This window comes from Bombus fervidus, chromosome 3 (genome assembly GCF_041682495.2).
Source record: "Bombus fervidus isolate BK054 chromosome 3, iyBomFerv1, whole genome shotgun sequence".
Lineage (NCBI taxonomy): Eukaryota > Metazoa > Arthropoda > Insecta > Hymenoptera > Apidae > Bombus > Bombus fervidus.
Genome location: NC_091519.1, coordinates 4,412,755 through 4,434,531, shown reverse-complemented (window position 1 = coordinate 4,434,531; position 21,777 = coordinate 4,412,755). Strand labels below are relative to the sequence as shown.

Sequence of the window (21,777 nt, the reverse complement as noted above, 5' to 3'; positions counted from 1 at the left end):
GGACTCTGGCTCGGCCGTTTCCGCCTCCGATCGGCCATCCTCGGCACTAGGTCAGTGATGGAGTCACTGGCCGCCCCGAGCGTCGAGGCAATGACACCGAGCACGCCGTTGCTGCCACCACTGCCACCAGTGCCACCGAACAACCCCCACTTTACCGCCTGGCGCTCTCCCACCTCGACCACGCGCTCGTTATCCCTTCCTGCTCTGGTGGACTATTCCTCGCCGACACCCGCGGTCGACACGACCGCGCGAGTAGCGCCCCCGCACTGACAGTGTTCTTGCGACGCGCCTCTCATCCTCTCTCTGATCAAGACCGCATATGTAATCGGCTTACTTGCACACGGCTACGCCATTGCCTTCGTGCCTCGACGAAAACAAACCCTCACACAGCATGTTACTACATAGCGGTTCGGCCCATTTTCCGATTTCCAAGGGAAATCACGATGACTCGTTTGCTGCAGGAAAAGGATGATGGAACAGCATGGATTGTTGACACTGATGACGAGCTTGTTATTTCGAGTTGTCAAAGGGTGGCGAATAGTGTCATAGGATACGGTACCGACTGATTTTATGAATCGAAGTAGGCTGTTACTTGGGTTGCTTTGTTGAATCTGGGTAGAGGTGGATGGATGATAGTATATTGAAAGGGATGCAGAAAGTTTGTTTTGAGTAATGGATGTTGGTAATGAGAGAAAATAGGTTTTAAGGGTGGGTTTTTGTGTCGCGACTTTCTGAATTAATTTTATAGAACATAATTTCAAATTGCAAACTCTTTTTTAGCTCTTGATTAAGCGAAGTACATAAGTACGTTCCTTTATCTGTATAATAAATATTTTGTAGGGAAGAAACGTACAAATTCTCACGATACCAACACATATTTTATTTGTAGTACGAATATACTAATCCGCATTAATGTCTATTCCAACTATTTTCTCTTACCGTAAAAAATGGTATATCACGCAGATTCGTGAAAGAAAGTTGCTCGTCATCAAGTGATACGTTTCCTTCCCTCCGATCACCTTTTTAATGAAAGACCGTTTATTTCGAACGGTATGCAGACTCGTCGGCTACAAGGTCACCATTATTGCTACAATTAATTTTAATCGGGTGAATGGATCGCTGCCGTCAGATAAAGCGCTGTAACGGGGAACATGTTAGTATATACATATTACATTCCCAATTCGTTTCGTTTTGTCATGATTTCATTCATAATTTTCGTTTAGGACGAAAAAACATGGCCATCGTGACGATTCAGAAAAGCAAGTTTATCTTTTTTCTCTGACCTATAAAATAACTTAGTTCTTCTTTTTTCCAACCATTATCTCGCGTATAAATACTTCGTAGAACAATACGGACCTATGGATTTGACAGGATGTGAGTTCCAATTATAGTCGTATTAATCACATAATCTTTTGCCAATGCAAAACAAATTGTCTAATTAAAAGTAGAGATTTATAACGTTTCTTTTACCATGGAAGAATTCGTGCTTGTTATCCTCATAGAGATTGAACGCGTTTCATTTATTAAACGAATTTCTGATCGAACGATGAATCGTCCCAGAGGGGTTGTTCGCGACCGAAAAGAATCGGTTCGCTGGCAATTAATTCGATTCGGTACTAGGCAACCGTGTATACCGATGCCTCGGCATCGCGCGGCGTTGCGAAACTCGTGCAGACTAAATATCAGAAGTACCGTTTGAGCATCGGCCGGTTGGCCAATAGGTCGTATAAAATGAAATGTAGATGAAGCTTGCGACACCAGGAAGAGCTCGAAACGTTTTGATGAACAGAATCGTTGTAAATGTGGATGTTTAACCGCAGAACATAGTGTTCGGATCGTGGTTGAATTCCTTTGAAGCGATAGTATGTATATATTTCTTGTTAAACTGTGACATTTAAGTAACAACATTTTGACATTGAAACGTTGACATTTTTGTATAGATGTTTGTAACATTCCCTATATGAAATAAAAGATGAATATAGTTTAAATAACGCTCATTTATTAATTAATTTACAAGTTGCTGATTTCTTCAGGGTAAACAAAATTTTACAGTGTAATATATTTAGCTACTAACTTCGATAATATCAATGGAACATGGTTGTAATTAACCTAAGTAATTCAGAAACTTTCTATGAATAAGCAAATACGTACTATATGATAGTCATTTGCTCTTTATAAAGAAAATAAAGTATCAGTTACTATCAGTTTTTAGAAGAATTATGAAACAATGCTTCTTTGAGTGAAAGATATATTTGTGCACCTAATTCAAAATAATACCACTATGTGAAACTCATTTTAATTCATAAAAGAGTAACATGAAATGTGCTTTGTGTTTCAGAATAAAAGAAGATACTGTTAGAAAATAGTGATTTCTGTATGTTATGTAACTCGTAATGCCATTCCATGCCAAATCCATTTTTGAAGTTCTACAAATTATATAATTTTAAATATTTACCGAAGCATATATTAAACAATGAACTATATCTAAAAAGTCATTATTATAATGATAAAATGTTTCAATTTTTATTTAATTATTATTGTTGCAAATTTTCGACATTCCAAAGTTATAAATAGTATAAATATATATTTTATTATTATAATCAAATTATTCAACATTTTGAAGATCTGTAACATCATTTATCTATTTAAAAACTTATAAATCCCTCAACTATTATTTTAAAAGTAGTCGAGTTTGAAATATCTTTATATTTACGAAACGCAAAGGCTTTTAATCTTATGAACATTGCACTTTCAAACATTAAAAGCTTTACACATTTTATGTTTATGTTTTCTTTTCCCCTTTCAAATATATCATATGTCAATGGACATTTAATTTAAGCAGACAAAAATTGAAAGCCCGAGCACTTTAATTCTACCATTTCATAATTGCTTTTCAACGTAAAATCATCACACTTCGATCGAATCGTTCTTTAAATTTTGTTGTAATTCTTTGTTTCGTTCTTGCCGGATCAGATTCTTTATTCTACCAATTATATCTTTCCGTTAATCGAATCCAGGCCCATCTCGAAGGAATCAAAAGCGCAGAACGGTGGTCTTATTGCGTTGGCCATTATCGCGATTGTAACACAGCGAGGCAGTAATAGGCGATTTGCTACGCTCGCTATCGACGTCTGCCAATCGTGAGAAACAACTTCCCGGAATCAATATTCGAATTAAAGATGATTATTTCGTCCATTAATTCCGTTATTGTTGTGCTAATTCGCGTTCATGATTGTTGGTTCGTGTTGTTTCGTATTCGAAAGGACAAATAATGTTTCGTTTCATTGGAAAAACTCTTGAAACATGTGGCTTCTTTTTACTTTCTTCGAGGTACTTCTTATTGTTAAGGCTAATATTGTGTGAAAAATTAATCCATTAATTAGGACGTTTCTGAATCAAAGATTCTTTCTTAGCACCTATTGAACGTTAATGAGGGTGAATTCGCTTAGTCCTCGTAAATGTAAATATAGTAACGTACGTTTAATATAAATTTAATGATACAGGAAATGCGAGCAATACAAGAAACCTCTATATAGATGACGTACTGTTAGATCGAAAACTTTTATGGATATATGAGAATTTTGAAAGTGCAAAACTGCGTAGAGTGCAAAGGACTTGTAAAAATATATGCAATATTCAGGGAATGGTGTTCTCTTCTATGTTTAGCAGGCAAAACAATTTTCTATCTAAGTTCCATATTTTTAATTACACTCGTACAAATGTGAGTTTGCATAAAAATCCGCAGTCTAATTATTACATTTAAGACATTATTAACGTATATAAGATAACTAAATTTGAAAGTATATTATGCGAAATGAATGATTACTTGTTTCAAGTCAGTACAATACGAAAGGTTAATATTAAATGACGAAGTATAACTTATTTTTTAAAGATAATATAATAAATACTAGATTTAAAAATGGTTGTTTTTTTTACATATAAGAATATTATATTTCCAGTCATAAAACCATTTTAATATTCGATTTGCAAAGATTTTCTACACGAAAATTTCCAATTTCTGTTTTCCTACTTTTCATACATCATCCCAATATTAAAATGTGTACTAAATTATCAAATTCTAATTTACTCGATTAAATTTTAGTTCATGTATTTCAAACTTTAATATATAAAATTGAATACAAGTGTCACTTTTCCATTACACAAATTATTATAAATCTAGAAAACGTCTGATGGAAATCGAGAATACGTATTTCTGTGGTTGAGTTTGGCCATTCTTTTTTAAGCTTTTAGGACCTCCCGCGTGTGAAAACACTTTCGTCCGGCTTCCTACCCCATGGTGTTTCGTGTTCGCCCGCTTTTCCTGCTGCCGACTCCATCTGCTGTGGAATTGCCTGCAGGAATGCACGAAACCATCGTCCCTATCCGTCAATTCGTCTTCGAGAACCCTTCAAGGACTTCACCCTCACGGGGCGTCGATATGCCGCACTTAGGACCTTCCCACGCCCTCACTATAGTACTCGATCTATCGTCGCGCAATTTCGTTGAGCAACATGCACGATAGCGTGATGAGGAATCAGTGGCGCTGGAGCGAGATTTCGTTTATTCAACTTTTACCACGACGAAATGGATTTCTCAATAAAATGTTACCAAGTTCTCTTTGTTTCGCGATTGATCAGTATCGTGGATACATGTACAAGGACAAAATCGATAATATGAATCGAGGAATTGAAATGTAAAAGAAACGAGAATAAGAAATAATTGACACGTGTTTCGTAAAATTATTACAAGTTAGCGGACGCAAGACTGCATTCTTTTTTAAGGAGACGAAGATGACACACGGTTCTCTCCTAGTTATATATTCAGTTATAATTTTGTTAATAGATTTTTTTCAGAAAAGAAATAGATATTGGTATTATTGATAACTACGTTCTTAATCGTTGCATTTGTAACACTTTATATTAGAAGCAAATCTGGTTTAAAAACACTTTAAAACACAACTGATAGTTTACCTTGTGCAAACGATGCAAATATTCACGCAATTACGTATCTCTTGATCAGAGATATCATTTAACGATCGAGATGGAAACGCGGGGTATGGTTTGAAAAGCTCAAGGTAAACTTCATGTCTTTAAAAGAAATCTGTATAAAGGAAAAAATCGTTCGCATTTAATAGGCAGACATGCTGTTGTTCATTCTACGAACTGTTGAAAGCGGTACGATATTAAACTTGCTTGTAACAGTTTCTGCATTACTCAGAAACAAATAACGCTTGGAACGATAAAATCAAAATACTACACATATAATATATGAAGTACGATTGGATATAATATATATTTAAAGAATATTAAAAGTGAAGAATATACATATGTTAGGAAAAAGATGTTTTTTAATTTGAAGAAGAATAATATAGTCAGTTATTTTAAATATTTCATTTTGTATGATGCATTCTTTAGATATATTAATTATACACAAGATCATCTTTAAATTATATCGAGAGTAAATGGTTATCTTTTAAGATTCGATTGCTTCGAAATTGACTCAAAGGGTGTAATGGGATTAACTGAATTTAGTCTACATCGAAACGTAATTCGATTTCGGTTAATACCACTTCCAAAGACAAAATTCGAAACAAACCACATCCTCGTGTTTTAGCGATTTAGTTGAACCAGTGTATTGTTACGTTTATACTGAAATTTACAATCGTGAAAATTTGATTGAACACGCGAAATGGATAATAAGCGCAGAGGAGCCTTATGCGGATTTGCATGAATGTTACAGTAGATCCGATCGTGCATTATGCATGCTCCATAATTCGTAAACTTTTGATTACGTGGTATCATCAGTGGTTCATCGCCCACTCTTTAGCCTTCCTTCTAGGTCTCTTCTCTCATTTTTCCTCTCTTTCTTACCATTTCTCCTTCCAATAAATCCCTCTTTTTTGCAATTAAGAACTTCGAAAGCACTCTAAACGCTATGTAACGAGGAGTCGTATCCTCGGGGTTGTATCAAGTGCACCTGAGTATTTCATTTTCTTTTCTCAGGAATGTCGAACCTTAAGAGAAATTTATTGGATAAAATTCTAGTCTAGTTTAGGCTCGATTGATAATTTCGACAAGAAGTTGATGAAGCTTTCGCCGAATTACTATTACTGCAGAACTCTTTCAGATCATTCTGCTTATGTTTCACGTGACTTTGGAATTCATTATATACAATTATATACAGTAAATAGGTGAGATCGACTATTTAAATATTCATGTAATGCAGAAATATTTAGATCATTCTGATTGTTTCTGGTGGCCTCGATACCTCGATTGTTGTTCTATAAAGTTGTCCTACGTATGTCTATTTCACTGTGTTTAAGATGTCTAAGATTAAAGTTTTTGTCTAAACACATTCATTCCATTTAACATAAACAAATCCTATCGATTACTCAACAGTGTCGAACAGAAAAATAACAAATACGCCATGAATTTTTGGATGATCGCAGATAAAATGTTTCCCTCCTCTTTGTTTTATAACAAACTAAGGGCTATTATATCGATTTTCACCCTTCGTTAATCCAATAGCAGTTATCCTTTCGCAGCATGAACTATTAAACGTGATGTACGTAAGTTCGTAGGTTAGAAAAAAAAAAAAAAAAAAAGGAAAGAAAGGAAATAAGGTGAAGAGAAGAGAGAAGACTAAAACAGCGTGTCACTTTCACGGTTTCAATAAGGCGTCGATCTCACTTTCACCCACGTGGGATCCCACGAGCGAGGGGAGGATGGTAAAAGGGAAAACGGGGTTCTTGCGGAACATGGGACACCATAATGATCCAGCTTGCTACACGCGGTATGCGAATAACCTTGGACTAGCGGTACTGTGAGTAACTATAGCGGTATCTGCGGTTGGATCGGATTGCCTTGCGATCTTTGAGTTCCTTGAACTATTATGGCGCTGTAGAGTTATCATTTGTTAAGTGTTGTATTTCCTTCGTGCTGTGAAAAATGATCAGATGTTTAGAAATTGAAGTTTTATCTTGACTATGAGGTAGGAATTAAAGTTTAAATTTGTCAAAGTAAAGTCAATAATATTTTTATTAGCATTTAATATTGTAATAATTTATCATTATTATCAGTAAATTTTAGACATTTCAATATTGACTATGCGGGGATAGTGGGTGTACAAAAATCAGACTTTGAATATAACAAAGTATAATTTCTTACAATGGCTTCAGCGACGGATGTTAACAGACTGAGCTGACTAACTCATTGTTCTGCGCGCACGCTTTTTGACTGAGTTCACACATACACACACATTAATATATATATACAGACGTTTCCATTTTCCGCACGGTTCATAAGCGTAGGACTCGCGCCTTGTTACTGTACAACTGTAGTAGACTGTTGTAGACGAACGTTACAATAATGTGTCGCTGACGGTTGCAGCGATAACATTAAAGTATGCTATCGTCGTCTACAACAAAAAACCAATCTCCAATTTGATTTGAAAATAATCTAATTCTTAATTAGATTATAGATGATTCAGAAATTATGGTTTAGAAATATGATATTGAAATTAACATCTATAAGCAATCTTCTATCTGCTCATCTTTTCTTGCTTTGTCTCGCTAAAACATAGAAATTTGAATGTTTGATAACTCATGAACGCGTATACCAATTTGTGTATATTGGATCCACGCTGTTCCGATTTTGACGCGAATGAGTCACGAGGCGGAAAGGGAAAACCCGGAAGTCACGTAGCAAGTCACGGAGCGGCAACGATCAGCATGGTGGTCTGACAGCGCAGACGTGGCGCGCACAGACGCGGAATAAGCGTGGACTAGCGGTACGATGAGTAAGTTAGCGGAATCTTCGTCTACGACGCGCCGCTTCGAGAGCCAGTGTAGCGAGTCCAGCTGCGACTGGACTCATCGACTCGTTCACAGACCGTCCACTAGTCAACGACTGGGCCACAGGCTGAATGGCGGTACACGTCGCTCATGATGTGCCTATGGACTTTCACCTCTTTCGAGCAACTCCTCACCGCGACTCTCGCTTCCATTTCGCTATTGGTTGTGGACGACCACGGACAAGCCTTGCTGAATGGAGCGTCGAACGCTCGATGCTAATGTTTCAAACGCTCTGCACGTAGTCTAAACAATGATTGTTTCCTCAGAGATATTTCTTTCTCCCTTTCCCTTCTTTTCCTTTTTTTTTCAAATACTACTTGTTTTAAGATATTCCTTTTTTTTTTCGCGTGGTATCTGAAATAATAATTGTAGGTTTTAGGATGATTCTCTAGTGAGTTTTCGGTATAACAGGAAGGTTTTTAAGTAGTTCAGTGTTGAAAATTATAAATTTTCAAGTTTGCTATATATTTTAATTTTCCTCTTACCATATACATTACACGTACAAAATATGCAATTTGAATTTTCGAATCGTACGTCGCAGTGATTCACGAATAATGCATTCGCTTTTCATAGCGATTATAAACCTCGGGGGATCGGTAAAAATCAGACGACTCGAGCTCGTCTCACTTTCTAAACCTCGATTCGGATCTCTCCGGAGAGATCCTCACGATCTAAAAGCAAGCCATAACTCACTCGCTCATCTTGCTTCCGTCACTGGATATTCGTCCTGTTCATGTCGACGAGAATTTTTCTATGCCTCGAAGACGTTCATTAGACGTGTTTTCTTCCACGGCTTAATTTCGTTTCATCGTTCAAGACATTTCGATGTTGCCACCTCTTTGTATGAGATTCCACGTTCGTCGGAGGACTGTGATCACACTTTGATCGTGGCTATCAGGCTGAGAAGTGATCAATATGAGATCATAAATTGTCGATCAACCGTTTTGTCTTTCAACAGGTTCGTATAAATAACATTCTGTTCTATACAGAGTGTTCTTTAAATCGTTGTAGGTACAATCGAAAAGGTGATTCCTGATGTAGAAGTCGGGAATGTAGAATAAATTATTAGTTCTATTATTATAGAACCCTGTTTTCGAAAAGATCGAGTTTATATATTATTTAAATATTTGTTAAAAACGCGTGCTCCTCCTTTCCGATTGTATTACGATTCTGGGACATCCTGCATATTGCTTGCGTATAAAGAACGGATATTATTCTGAGCATCTGTCCCTAAATGTTTCTTTATCTAGCTGTTTATCGAATGAAATTATGGCTGATCCGTAAAACATGATTTCTCTGAACCATGATCTTTAAACAATTGTTGGCGCGGCAAACGAAAGGGCGCAGTTTCATCGACCGTGACATTAGTCACGGATCCGTATAACCGCAACGAAATCACTCTCTACGATTTATCTACGACGTTGATCACCTTCGAACAATCTAAGAATATTCCCGCATTATAATCAGCGGTCCGCGATCCCTTGCATCTGCTACTAAAAATCGCGTGATATCATTGCGTCGAATCTCTCCGTATAACAATGCTTACGCAAGCTACGCGAGCTAAAACAATTAACATCGATAAGGGTTAACAGGTGCGATATCCGAGTTGATGTTTCTTGCGTTTTCATTTACGTCTGACGATTGAGAACGCACAGGGTATCGAAAAACGAACATCTAAGCAGTTTCATAGTACATGAAACTATTCTGTAAGCGAGCAGGAGACGATTCCTTATCAAAAAAATAATTAAAGATGTAAAAGATAAAAAATATCTGATATAATTTTCAAAATACCTAACGTAATTGGTCATGTAATCGAACGCGATCAATATCGCTGGATTCCTGGATATTTGCAAAATATGAATACTTTCATCGAAACTATTGACACCACTTGACTGGGCATCATTTCCATCACTAATTAACACGGAAATTGCGTTCAACGTTGTCTGCCGCTTTTAATTTATTATTGACGGCTATTAGTACCTACTCCGACGGGTTATTTTGAACATAAATGGTGGAAACGTGTTCGTAGATGTTCCAAATTAAATGCATTTTATACTCACGTCGAATATTAAATAAACATTAATGAACAGTTTTTTCTTGTCACTTTCGATTTAACAGAATATTTTATGTGCCTCGTCACTTCGTTTCTTTTATCAAACAGCTATTTTAGATCTTCCGATTAAAGCGTATTAAATACTTGATTTATCTATTATTTAAATCAGATTCATCGCGTTTTCCTATCTATATATTTTCCTAAAATCTTCACTGTTCCTCTGTTGAAGATTTTTCCTGCGGCCAGATCGGTCATGAACATCGTGGAATACATTATTGACACCGCAGAAATATTGAACGACCGAAGGAAGGAGAACGTCGCATCGCATCGGTGGCCGCGCGTGGCCGATAGATCTCATATAATTTTTCGTATCTCGGAAGAGTTCTCCGTTCTCGACGCGCGGTTATAACTACGTTGCACAACCGTTCTCATAACTGGTCGAGCATAACTTCGAACGAGATCCAATCCTGGCTAATTTTATCCTAGGCTTGGAACCTAGCTGGTTCCATCGTCTGTTTGTTGGCTAGATCATGTAAGTTAATACTGCCACTGCAATAAACTTTCTCCCCGAGGACGATTCACTTACTAGTCGGAGGACACCTTACTAGTCTGAATTCTACGTACGTCGTTCAATAGAATCGTTCACTTCAATGTAGAAGGTCCTTTCTGCCTTTTTTTTTATCAGGGAATTATCATTTGTGTTGTTACATTTTTTTAATCCTTTTCGTATGGATTACCCAAATTTTTAAGAAAAGCATGAAACAATCGTTGATATGTATGATTTTTTGTTTATAAAAATTCGAGGTACGCATCAGGATCGAAAAGACGATAGTTCACATACTTAAGTTTAACAGACAATGTTTAACATTGAGTAGCTCAAGGTTGTAGCGTTGTTTATGACTGTTTACTTGAATGCGCTGTTGTAACGTTTGAAGTACATATGACGATTCTACAGCCCAGGTCATAGAACGCCGAAGACAAACTCTTTTCTTCATACTTCTATTTTCGTCGCACGCTTTAATGTAACGATTAATGAAGTCAACGAGCTGCGTTAAGTGGCTTTGACGGAAATATCAAGATGTTGAATAGTTTTAACACCAGCATCGAAATAATTTTCTGTGAAATGACTCTCAGAAATGACTCGAGTATGATGTCCGACACGAAACGTGGCTGAGATGTGAAGTTTGGTGACGCAATAGTTAACGAGGAGCACAGGTTTTTTCCAAGTCCGTTAACTTTCTACCGTGCAAGTTTTGGTTTGAACTTAGGAAGTTCTTAATGTTTGGCGTTTAGGGAAAGGAATTACTTCCTCTCCTTGTCCTTTTTTTCCGACAGTCTTGTAAAATAATATGGAGACCAAGAAATTTGGAAAATTCGATCCTAACGGGCTGGAATACATAGATATATTAAATATATTATAGATAACCGCGATTTAAGAGAAACCATTGAGTTTTCATAGTTAATAACTGTATTTATAAAGTACAATCGATATACTATTAGAAGGAAAAGAGACAGAAGAATAAAACAGTCGAAAAATACAACTATCCTTTGTTTCATTGGTGTCATTTTCAGCTCTGGGAATGTTGTCTGTGTAATGTTGAAAAATTCGATGCGAAGTTCACCGCATTAAAACACGAGGTTTACCGCCGCAATTTCGGCTGAGGAAGAGAACCAATCGCGGCAGTTCTTTTTTCGCAGTCATCGTCTCGGTAGCTAAATTAGTTTTATGTGAGCGTAGGAAAGAGAAATAAAAAAAGAGAGAAGAGAGGGATCCGTTCGAAATGGAGGATAAAAGCGTGCTAGCCGTTTGAAATGTGCGGTCGCCGTACACTCCTAGTCTGTCACCTGCGATTCGTTTCTTCGAACTCGGTTATCGGAACTTAGCCAGGAACGTTAATAAATATTAAATAACAATTTTCCTTAATGTTATAAAGATATTGGAGAAGAAGGGAAAATGTTAGTCTCGTCCAATTAACTAATATTCGCGATATCTACTATAAAGTGTTAATATTTTCTCGTTGGTCTTGTACATATAAATAATTTTTTAATTGTGATTTTCTTCCTTATCTGCTACACTTTTTTTATGAGACATTCGATCTTTCGAAGAAGCATCAGACACTACGATCTTAGGGTTTCTGTAATTCGTAAATTATTATTTTCTTTTCAAATCCACGCCGCTGTCAGTCTATTTACGCGGCAAGCGTAGGCGTATATCGATTTATATTTCATTAATAATAAAGATGCGATGAATGAGACGGGTGACGTTCAGACCTTATATAACCACGAGGTCACTGACCGTGATACACTTTCTCCAACGAGAAGTTATCTGCCATAAATACAGATAAATATTCGTATCGTTTGACAAACGAAAGACAGTCAACGTGATAAGACATTTGTTATCTCTATCTCCTTCTTCCTTATTATAGAACGTGTAGGCGTAGGCATCTTAAATATACGGATGTAATTTTGGAAACTTCTGATGTGATCTACAAGACCGGTTGTAAAAATGGCATTACGCGCATGTTTTTGTATCATTATAGAGATAACAAAGTTGAATAGAGTAAGATAATGTCATTTCTGGCATTAGTTTTTACTAAATGTTACAGCGTAAATATTAAACTAAATAACTTCATTCCTTTTCCATAGTCGCCGTTGCAGCGCGATAGTGGAATATGTACAGAGGTTAGTGTATGTCAGGACGAAGAGGTTTTACAGCAAATAAACTAGCTATACTAATTGTATATGTAGGTTCTAGCATGCCGTATTGTATTACCTACTACTACGTACTACTAATAAGAATATAAATATATAATGAGAAAAGTAATCATAAGAGCCAACTTAAACGTTTGCGATCAATGAAACGCTAAATCCTTGTTTAAACTAGTGAGCCTGACGAAATCGCTGTTACGCTCGTCACTTTCGTCTCTTCCTCGATCGACGTGTTCTCTCGTGTCCGCGATCGCACTACGGAACGTTGCGTATCACTCACGCCGGATAAAATTACACCGTGGGAGCGATGACTCGGGCATAAAAATACATCGAAATGCAACTCTGGTCCGCGTGTATTCGTGTGCGTATCCCGAGACAGGGTCTCGACGCGCGAAAACACGAGGCGACGCACGCGAAACGCACGCGCTGCCTGAATGGGACGTAATAGAATTTACGAGTCGAGGAACCGACTGCGGGCCAACTGCGCGGCTACCGACCGGGGAAAACGAAAATTTCCGTAGGGTCGTTCGATACGAACCGACACCGTGCATTTTATGGACAACTTGGTGATAAAGGGACCACAATCGGTGATCGTGGCTGATGTTGGGAGGTAAACGATGTAGGCTTTAGGAGGTTAGAAATGATTTTGTGAATATTGTGAAATTGTATTGCACGTGAAATATAGTTACCGGGAAGTTTCACAATGACAATGGTAGTTATATTAACCTATTAACATATTGGGCACTGAAGTTAACTTCCATTTTGTTCATATTTTTATTCCTGTTTGTAAATTTATGTTATATGTTTATGTTATAAACCTTATCATGTGTTTATGTATCGTCGACCTGATTTTACATGCGACAAGATTTAGGAAAACGTGGCGAATAGATTTTGCTTGCTTTATCACTTTACGGACAGTTAAGAATTCTTATATCCATTGAACATTCAAATTGCTTTGTTATATTGTTTTTATCTCTAATACTTATAATAACTTGTACTCTCAAATCCCGGAGACGTTTAGTACTGTCAACAGTGAACGACGTTGATGCGTACGAAAATTCACGGAAAAGAATCGCGCGATGAGCAGCAAGTACCGCAATGGTAACAGGCTGAGTTTCGTCTCGATGCGAGAAGCAAATGAGTATTCGGCATTAAAAGCAGGGTCATTGACTGGTGGCGGTGGTTATACATACAGACGTATCCACCTCGTGTATCCACGCGGTCACACTGGAGGGGCCGTTTTTACTCGTGGGAGTTATTAAAAGCCGAAGCAAATGGCGAGAAAAAGCGACCGGTTTAAAAAAGGAGCCGAACGTTACCGTCTTTCTGTCGAGTGTCGGGGCTCTTCGCTCTGAAACTCACGGAAACCTACCCTACCTGAAAGGAAAAAGGAAACGCGTCTCTTATGCTTCGGTCGTAGCTGCCGTGTCGCGCCGGGTGATTCCTCCTGCGAATGAAGAGAGAATAATTGGAACATTGTTTCGAGGAAGTTAAAGTTGGTTTGCCAATCGTGTAGCTCGGTTGCTGTGCGATAATCGTGGCGTATTAGACCCGATGCAGACGAGCGGTTTGCGACAAATCGCCGCAGCGACAGCGTGTTGAAAGAACGAGGCAATACATGCATATACATATGTATCCTTTCTTTGTGAAATAGAAAAACTTTATTTCTCTGTTCTTCCAACGTCGCCGACTTGCCGCAAACCGTTCGTCCGAAGCAGGCCTCAGGTTGTTCAAAAAATGGTCGGGGCGTCTTTTATATTTACCATTTTAGATTATTTGCTATGTTATTTACAACTGATGATTAAACTAAAAAACATTATTTATTCAAATTGTTACTTTTTATTTGTATATCAAATAAAATTTGTTCGGAGCTGGTGTCCGACTCGAAATGAGCGCGTTAATGCACTCTCTCTTTGATCGTGAAATTGGGCAAACCTTAACCTTTAAATGGAACGACTATGAATGTCGGGAATGTAGTGCAACAACCTTGCCAATGGAGGGAATTTAATCTCAACCACGCTTTCCTTCCTGTCGGATAACAGACTCGGCAGAGAAAGAAAGAGAGAGAGGCACTTGACAATAGACCTCGCTGTTGCGGTCAGCTGACTATTCCATTAAAAAAAAAAAAAAAAAAAAAAAAGAAATAAGATAATCCTACCGCAGCGGTGATAAGAGAGTAGCTTCGTTTGCCTGTTTCTAGACAATGAATTTTATTCCAATTCGATGGTATCCGATTAAACATTTTCACTCACGCCCTGTATTATATTTACTTTCACGCGCTTTCAGAAAGATTAATTTTTTAAAAATATATGATTATGTTTGAGATACCATAACGTTTTTTGCATTTTATGCATGACGAAAGTCACTAGCCATTCTTTCTTCCTCGATTGAAACAAGCGTAAGGTGCTCTAAAAATTCCAAAACCCCGATGCAAATTACATGCGTTCACCGATGCTTTACGAGCTTGGAAGCTTTACAGGGCTTCTGAAGTGCAACGACACTGCGTTGCCAGTCACCGCGACCTCCTTCTTCTCTTTATACGACACGAAATTTCTTTAAATTCGTACTGTATTTTGCATTGTTATTTAGCTGCTGGCAGACTTTTCAATCCAGGAACAGTTTCTTAACAGATAGGTAACTTTTAAAATATATACATGAGCTTGGAGGACTAAATTAAACGAAACGCGTAAGCATATACTGCGAACAACATGCACAGAAAGAAAAGTCGCTCGAAAGAATTAGTCAATTCAGATGTCAGTGATTTGTAACATGTCCCAATCTTGTCGAAATATCAAAATAATAATGAAGAAGAAAGGAAAAATAGTTAATGCTTTAAGATACCTAATTTTATAATTATATAGGAAATTACCAGAGGGATAACCATTACCCTTTACGTGCCATTTTTACAAGGTGTACAGAAAGAAAGAATGTCAACACGATCTTTCCGATACTTGTACGTCGTCGTTCGAAGATGGACGCAGATAACACAATGTTACGTCGATAGATATATTAAATGTTCTGTTGCATTTTCATGACGCGTAATGAATCGTTGCTAGCGGGTTAACTTCGGGCAACTTTCACCGCTGCAGGACCACAATAAGTTATGCATTTTTCGCGTGCGATCATGGTATCACCAGGAACGAGAGCTGCCTGTATGGTCTGATACGTGACAACTTTGCGGCTTGCGTAACCACCTATGGTTCATGCACCTTGCCCTGTCGAGGCAACGGCCTGCCGCTTCTTCAACGTTCTTCTTCCGCGTTTTCCTGCTAACTCGAGTGTGTAAAACGTTAGTCGAGGGTATATAGCGCAAAACTAGAACAAAAATTAGTAAAAGATTTATCAGGTAAAAGATAATAATGTAATAAGAACGGCAACAGTTTGGTTGTTCGCTAAAAATGCCAACAGATTGCGTTTTACAGACCAGCCCCAAGAGATCAACGAAGGTCCCTGTATCGGTACTAACAATTTTATTCTCTCCCTTTCTCCTAAAAACTCACGGGAATATTCTGTTAATTGCTTGGGGCGTTTGCATGATTTGGATATGCGATCCAGAGCGGACTACCAATGTTCAAGAATGCAGTATCAAGTAGTTCATATGAACGAATACATCGTTCACGAATAACTCTTTCCGCAAGGAGAGCGCTTCTCTATCTTCATTTTTATTTCCTCAATTTTTCTTCGATCCTGTCAAGATTCAATTTAAAAAGGTCTTAAGAGACAAGATTTTATGAGACATTTGATACTGACGAACATTTCAAACTAATATTACGGAAAATACCTATAATTCTATTGTTAAGGCAAATTAAAAAATTATGGCTATTAGAGTTATTTATTAATGGCCGAGGTTAATCTTTATTGCTCTTTTAATCGATCTGGAAGAAAACTTCAAGGACGTAATTGATATTAAAAGATTTGCAAACAGGAAATATCGAATATGGTTGCAGCCATTTTGGAATATATTTGGAATTGAAAAATACTATTATTACACACTTCGCAATAGGATAGAAATCTATGTTTGTATCCCTTCGATTCTTCTGAAAATCATTGATTTATTTAGCGGTGATCTCTATCTTTGATGTTTATGTAAAGAATATTGCAGAACAGAGGATCGATCTCCCTCATCAAAATGTTTCGTGATCTAGCAGCTACGATGAGAATCATGGCATTCGTGATTCGTGGCATAGAAGACAAAGTACAAAAGAAGGATAGCAAACCCCGGGATGTCTCTTTCACACTCTCTTCATTTTCATTTTTATATACATGTATGTATGTATGTATGTAGATTTGCTTTAGTAAATACTAAAAATTATCAGTGTAACTTTGGTTTTTTTATATAATAATGAGCAGACAGTGAGTGGATAGAAATAATGATAATACTCTGAAACTAATGATATTTAGACCTATGTTCATTAGGATATTATTCAAAATTTCTCAAATTTTATCAATCGTCAACAAGATCGATCAGTTACGTAAAATAAAGTACTGTGATCTTCTCTTCTCTTGGTTCGCTTTGCTTAACGGTTGTGCGTGCACGCGAACAAATCGTGAATAGGTCTTAGCGTGCAATCGCATACGCTCTCGGACGCACAGGATGAGTGCGTGCGCCGCACGTACGTCTATACTTGTGCATAGGCGCTGGCGCGGGCGCGCGCGCGAGCAGACCCCGTGTAGAGTGTAGAGTGTAGAAGGTGCCGTGTCACGTCACCGACGAGCCAGGACGTCGCGTCGTAACAGTAGGTCAGCAGTGAAAGTGGCTAGGCAGCGAGATGATTGCAATTGCACCGCAACCGGGGGAGTTTAGCGGCACGCTTCCTGGTGTCAACCGACTACCGGCATGTCGCGATTACTCTCGGATAATCGCCGATTCTTTGTCCGGGAAATTGCTTTCTAAACGCTCCTTCCGACGCTCTGCCTTTCTGACCCGGGTTATTGAACGTTCTCTACGAGTTCCACTTTTCACGGATTATAATTTGCCAGCATATGCTTCTGCAAGTTTCGAATTACGTACTATCGTGTACTTGTTTGTTTATCTTTAGTTTTCATTTTTATACTAAGTTACATAATTTACTTTCAATATTATTTCAATATTATTAGCTACTGAGGATACTGCCAATTCTTTTAATGTGAGTCGAAAGCTGAAATTACCTGGGGTATTTATTATAGTAAGAAGACCTGAAGCGTTCTCAAGGATCTGATCTTTGATGGGCCGGACGTTGGCATGCGAGGGTTAACCTATTCAACCTGCTACGCAGAAACATTTCAATCGGCTGTCAAATTGTTAAGAACAAGAAACTATTACTGTTAAAAGGAGGTCGCAACGAGCTGCGCCGTAAATCATAAATCTAAGCGTTTTATTCATGCACGGTCGTGTGTATGGGCGCGAGTGCGTAAATAAGAAGAAAGTACAAAGTCAATTCTCGGATCGTTAATCATGCCGCGCCCAACGATAAGAGCTCGTGACCGATGACAAATCTAATGAAGAATGTAAGTACACAGAGCAATGTGCTTAAGCGAACGGTGGTCACCGTTACGGAGGAACAGTGTATACGATTCCAGGATACCATGAACAGATGTTTCTTCGTTCTGTACGCGCGGCTTCATAATTCATTCTCACCTAAGGCTTCCTAATCCTCGGTTCCGCCGGGAACTAGTTCGAAAAATAACTTCTCAACGGCGGAAGAGAAACGATATAGAAAGGAACCTCCTTCGTAATATGAATTCTTCTCTTTTTTAAGCGACTGGTTTCTCCTTCGAAATTTGTGGTTGGCTTTTCACATAGGTGACTTTACTGAATCTTCGATGAGAGTCGCGGATAGCTGAGACGCAGGCATATTTTAGAAACCGGTAACCGGAACATGGACTGGCTTTAAAATTTTTCAGTTTTTAGTATTGTCTAAAAGTGTGACAAAGAGTAATTAAATAATAGATAATCTTTTGAGATTGAAAGGTCAATTTTCAATGGCAAAAAGATCATTACCTGTCATAGTTCTCATTTTAGGATCATATTAATACAAAGAAATTTTTATAAACATAACGTCAAATATGTCAATTTATACAATTTATAGAATAATGCGATCAACTCTGCGATTTTTTCACGTGTACACAATGGTGGACGGAATTATTTAGTAGCTTATCGTCTGTCAGCTATGACCACGGCCCGATACCGATTCCTCAAACATTTGCGTGTAATCGTATCGATCTTCTATTTGCTTTGCCGGATAAACGTAACCTGACTATGAATATGTGTAACTATGCTCGTCGATGGCTTTAGGAGGAACTTCGAAATTCACCGACCGATCCAAGTAAACTATTATGTTCGGCGTTCGGCGGACCGCAGGAAGTTGTAATTCCCGTGGAATATTGACGATGGAGGATCTTGATTTACCACTGCCGCTAACTTGTGAAAGATCTAATTACGTTATGCTTTAAGATTATTATAATACCTGTCAATCAATTGGTGTTGTAGTAACTTATAATAAGAATATTAGAACAATTATTTCAGATTCCAAGTACCATCAACCTTAATATTATGTTAACTTCAAATTAGAATCAATAAAATGAAATCTTTTTACATCGCAAATTTTACTCCTCTCGATACGCCAATCAACATTTAATAATATGTTGCGAACAACTAACGAATTCCAGAATTACAAATAAGACAGAAAATAGCATTCCCGACACAAATTACATTACCGTCTAACACCATTGCATTAAAACGCTCGAATAACAAGCCGATGAAAAAATAATATTCATTATCAAAGCGCTTCTGTGCTTGAAACGTTCTTCGAATTGCCACTGGGAAATGGAAACAGTGATCACGATAGAGGAAGTTCGTAATTACGAAGAATCTAACTTCAGAAGACAACGTGACTGGCGTGTAGCAAACAAATGGAAAGGAAGCGAAAGAAAGATTGTACGATACGGTCATTCACCATGTTACTAGGTTAATGGCGACGACAAATGAGAGCTTTGTCGATAGGTGTACGTGATGTCATATGTGTAACTGCTTAAGTATGTTCATTTCTATTTCCATTCATACGCCCAACTGATATTACTGATAATATTCGATTGTTTCTGATTTCTTTTTGATCCACTATACTATTTTCTTCCTGTTTTTCTTTTTAATAGACACATGGATTTTGAATCTAATTCTCGCAATGTTGAAGTATCACAATGTATAACAATAGCAATTAACTTTTCTAATTCTTCGTTCCTTTTCTTATTTCGATTGTTTCGTAGAGGTAACGTATCTTATTTAGCATATAATAGGAAATGAATTTCTAGGTTTTTTAATTAATTGAGTTTTCGGAAGTTGAATGCTGAACAAGTGAATCTTTTTTAAGGACAGTAATTTAAAATTTAAGGAAATAGAATTATCCTTTTCTTCTTTTTTTTTTTTTAAGAGAAATCGTAAAATATCGTAACATTTTATAATATGAAAACGATAATCATCCGACTGTGAAATTAAAAGTTCTTCTTTTTTTCTTGAACGATGAAACAAAAGTTATTTTCTTATGTATAATATTAATAAAAAGCAACAAGGAAGAATTAAATTAATTTTTTCACGTTTAAACTTTCACAAATTTTTACTCGCATTCATGTTTAATTCATGTTTTCATTAATTCAAATGAGCGTAAAGCCAGGATAAAGAGAAATAATTCTCAAACTGCTAGAAAGCTAATGCAATAATAATTTCGTATTTTGAAGAGTTCATATGGATATGCCTGATAACTAAAAACAGCATTAAAGCAATTTCAATAATTTCAAAAAAAAACCTTCTTTTTTCTTTCTTCTAAAACACAGAGTATTATGATAAACAAATAATTTTTCAAGAGAGAAGTTCTTATTCTCTGACTGAACAAAATCCGTTTAAAACTTCCAATGATGTGCAAAATATTTTTTGTCTTCTTAGTTTTTGTTAATACAAGTAGGTAAAACGAATAGGCAATATACCGAATTCATCACAAATAATAAAGTTATACACAAATAATAAACAAATAATATACCGAAGTAACAATGATCGTTAAACGAGTATCTACATTAATATCACAATTACTTTATACAGAACTCTAGTAGAGGCAACGTATGCCCCAATATTCAAGTGTCTTGGCACTCGTAAATCAAGGAACGTCGCACAAGTGCACCACATGTACGATTACACTCGATGTAAGAGTACATACATTTGGTGTGTCTGCAATCATATATCCCGGCCCACCGACATCGGTCGTAATGTCTCATCAATGTTGCACGGGCAGCCAGTCTGCTACGTGTTCCTCGTTCTCCTTGGTATAAGGATCGAGCGTTCTCGCAAGACGTTACTACGTTTCACCATAGTACAAAAATTGTTTCCAGAATAATCGATCGAATATTTCAAACTTTTTCGACAACCTCTTGTTAACCTCTTACCTTACAACGCTGACAATGAGCCATATTCGTGACTCAGATTATACATAGTTGCAATTTATCAAAGATAGGTTATATCCATGACATAGTTTAATTTGAATCTTAACTTGAGTTTCGATGCTTTATATTGAAGATAAATACTGTAAAATAAAAATTTGTTGCGCGAGGTTAATTACAAATTTCCTATTGTCATTAAGACGCGACTAATTTTTTGTATTATATGTATTATATTATGTATTATGTTACATATTTACATATATCATGCTATAAAAATTAATCTAATATAAATTCATTTAATGATGTACATTATATTTTCCTATTTTCCGATAATTGGAGATGCTGAAATATCGAAATCCTTGAAATTCTCTGCTGGGTTGCGGTAATTAAATAAAAATTCAGGATCTTTTTACTTCCCTTAGCGACAAGTGGCCTGTATCGAAGAATAAACCTCGAATTAAGTACCTGGTAAAGGAATCATACTTCATAATGTTACGGTTCAAGATAACTATGGAAATACTAAACTAGAATTTTTGTGAATAGTAGTTTACAGTAGAACAGTTTAGTAAAACGGAGTAGGTCTACCGCGTAAATTGCAGCGTGCATCGAACAGAATTCCGACTCGATGAGATCAATTTTGGTGGCCAGTGAATCATCGCGGCCGATTGGCAGTGTGTCAAAAGTTTGCATAATCAGTACCGAGAATAAATGAACGACACGAGGCTAGATAAGCGCCGGGACGCGGAAACGCGTTTACATG

The 21,777-nt window shown here is 37.1% G+C and overlaps 1 protein-coding gene across 3 annotated transcripts in view; it reads left to right on the top strand.

Annotated features, from left to right (window-relative positions):
* Window positions 1–21,777, top strand: part of Hr4 (nuclear hormone receptor 4) — a 148,538-nt gene that overhangs the window by 8,826 nt on the left and 117,935 nt on the right. The gene's annotated exons all lie outside the window — the stretch shown is intronic.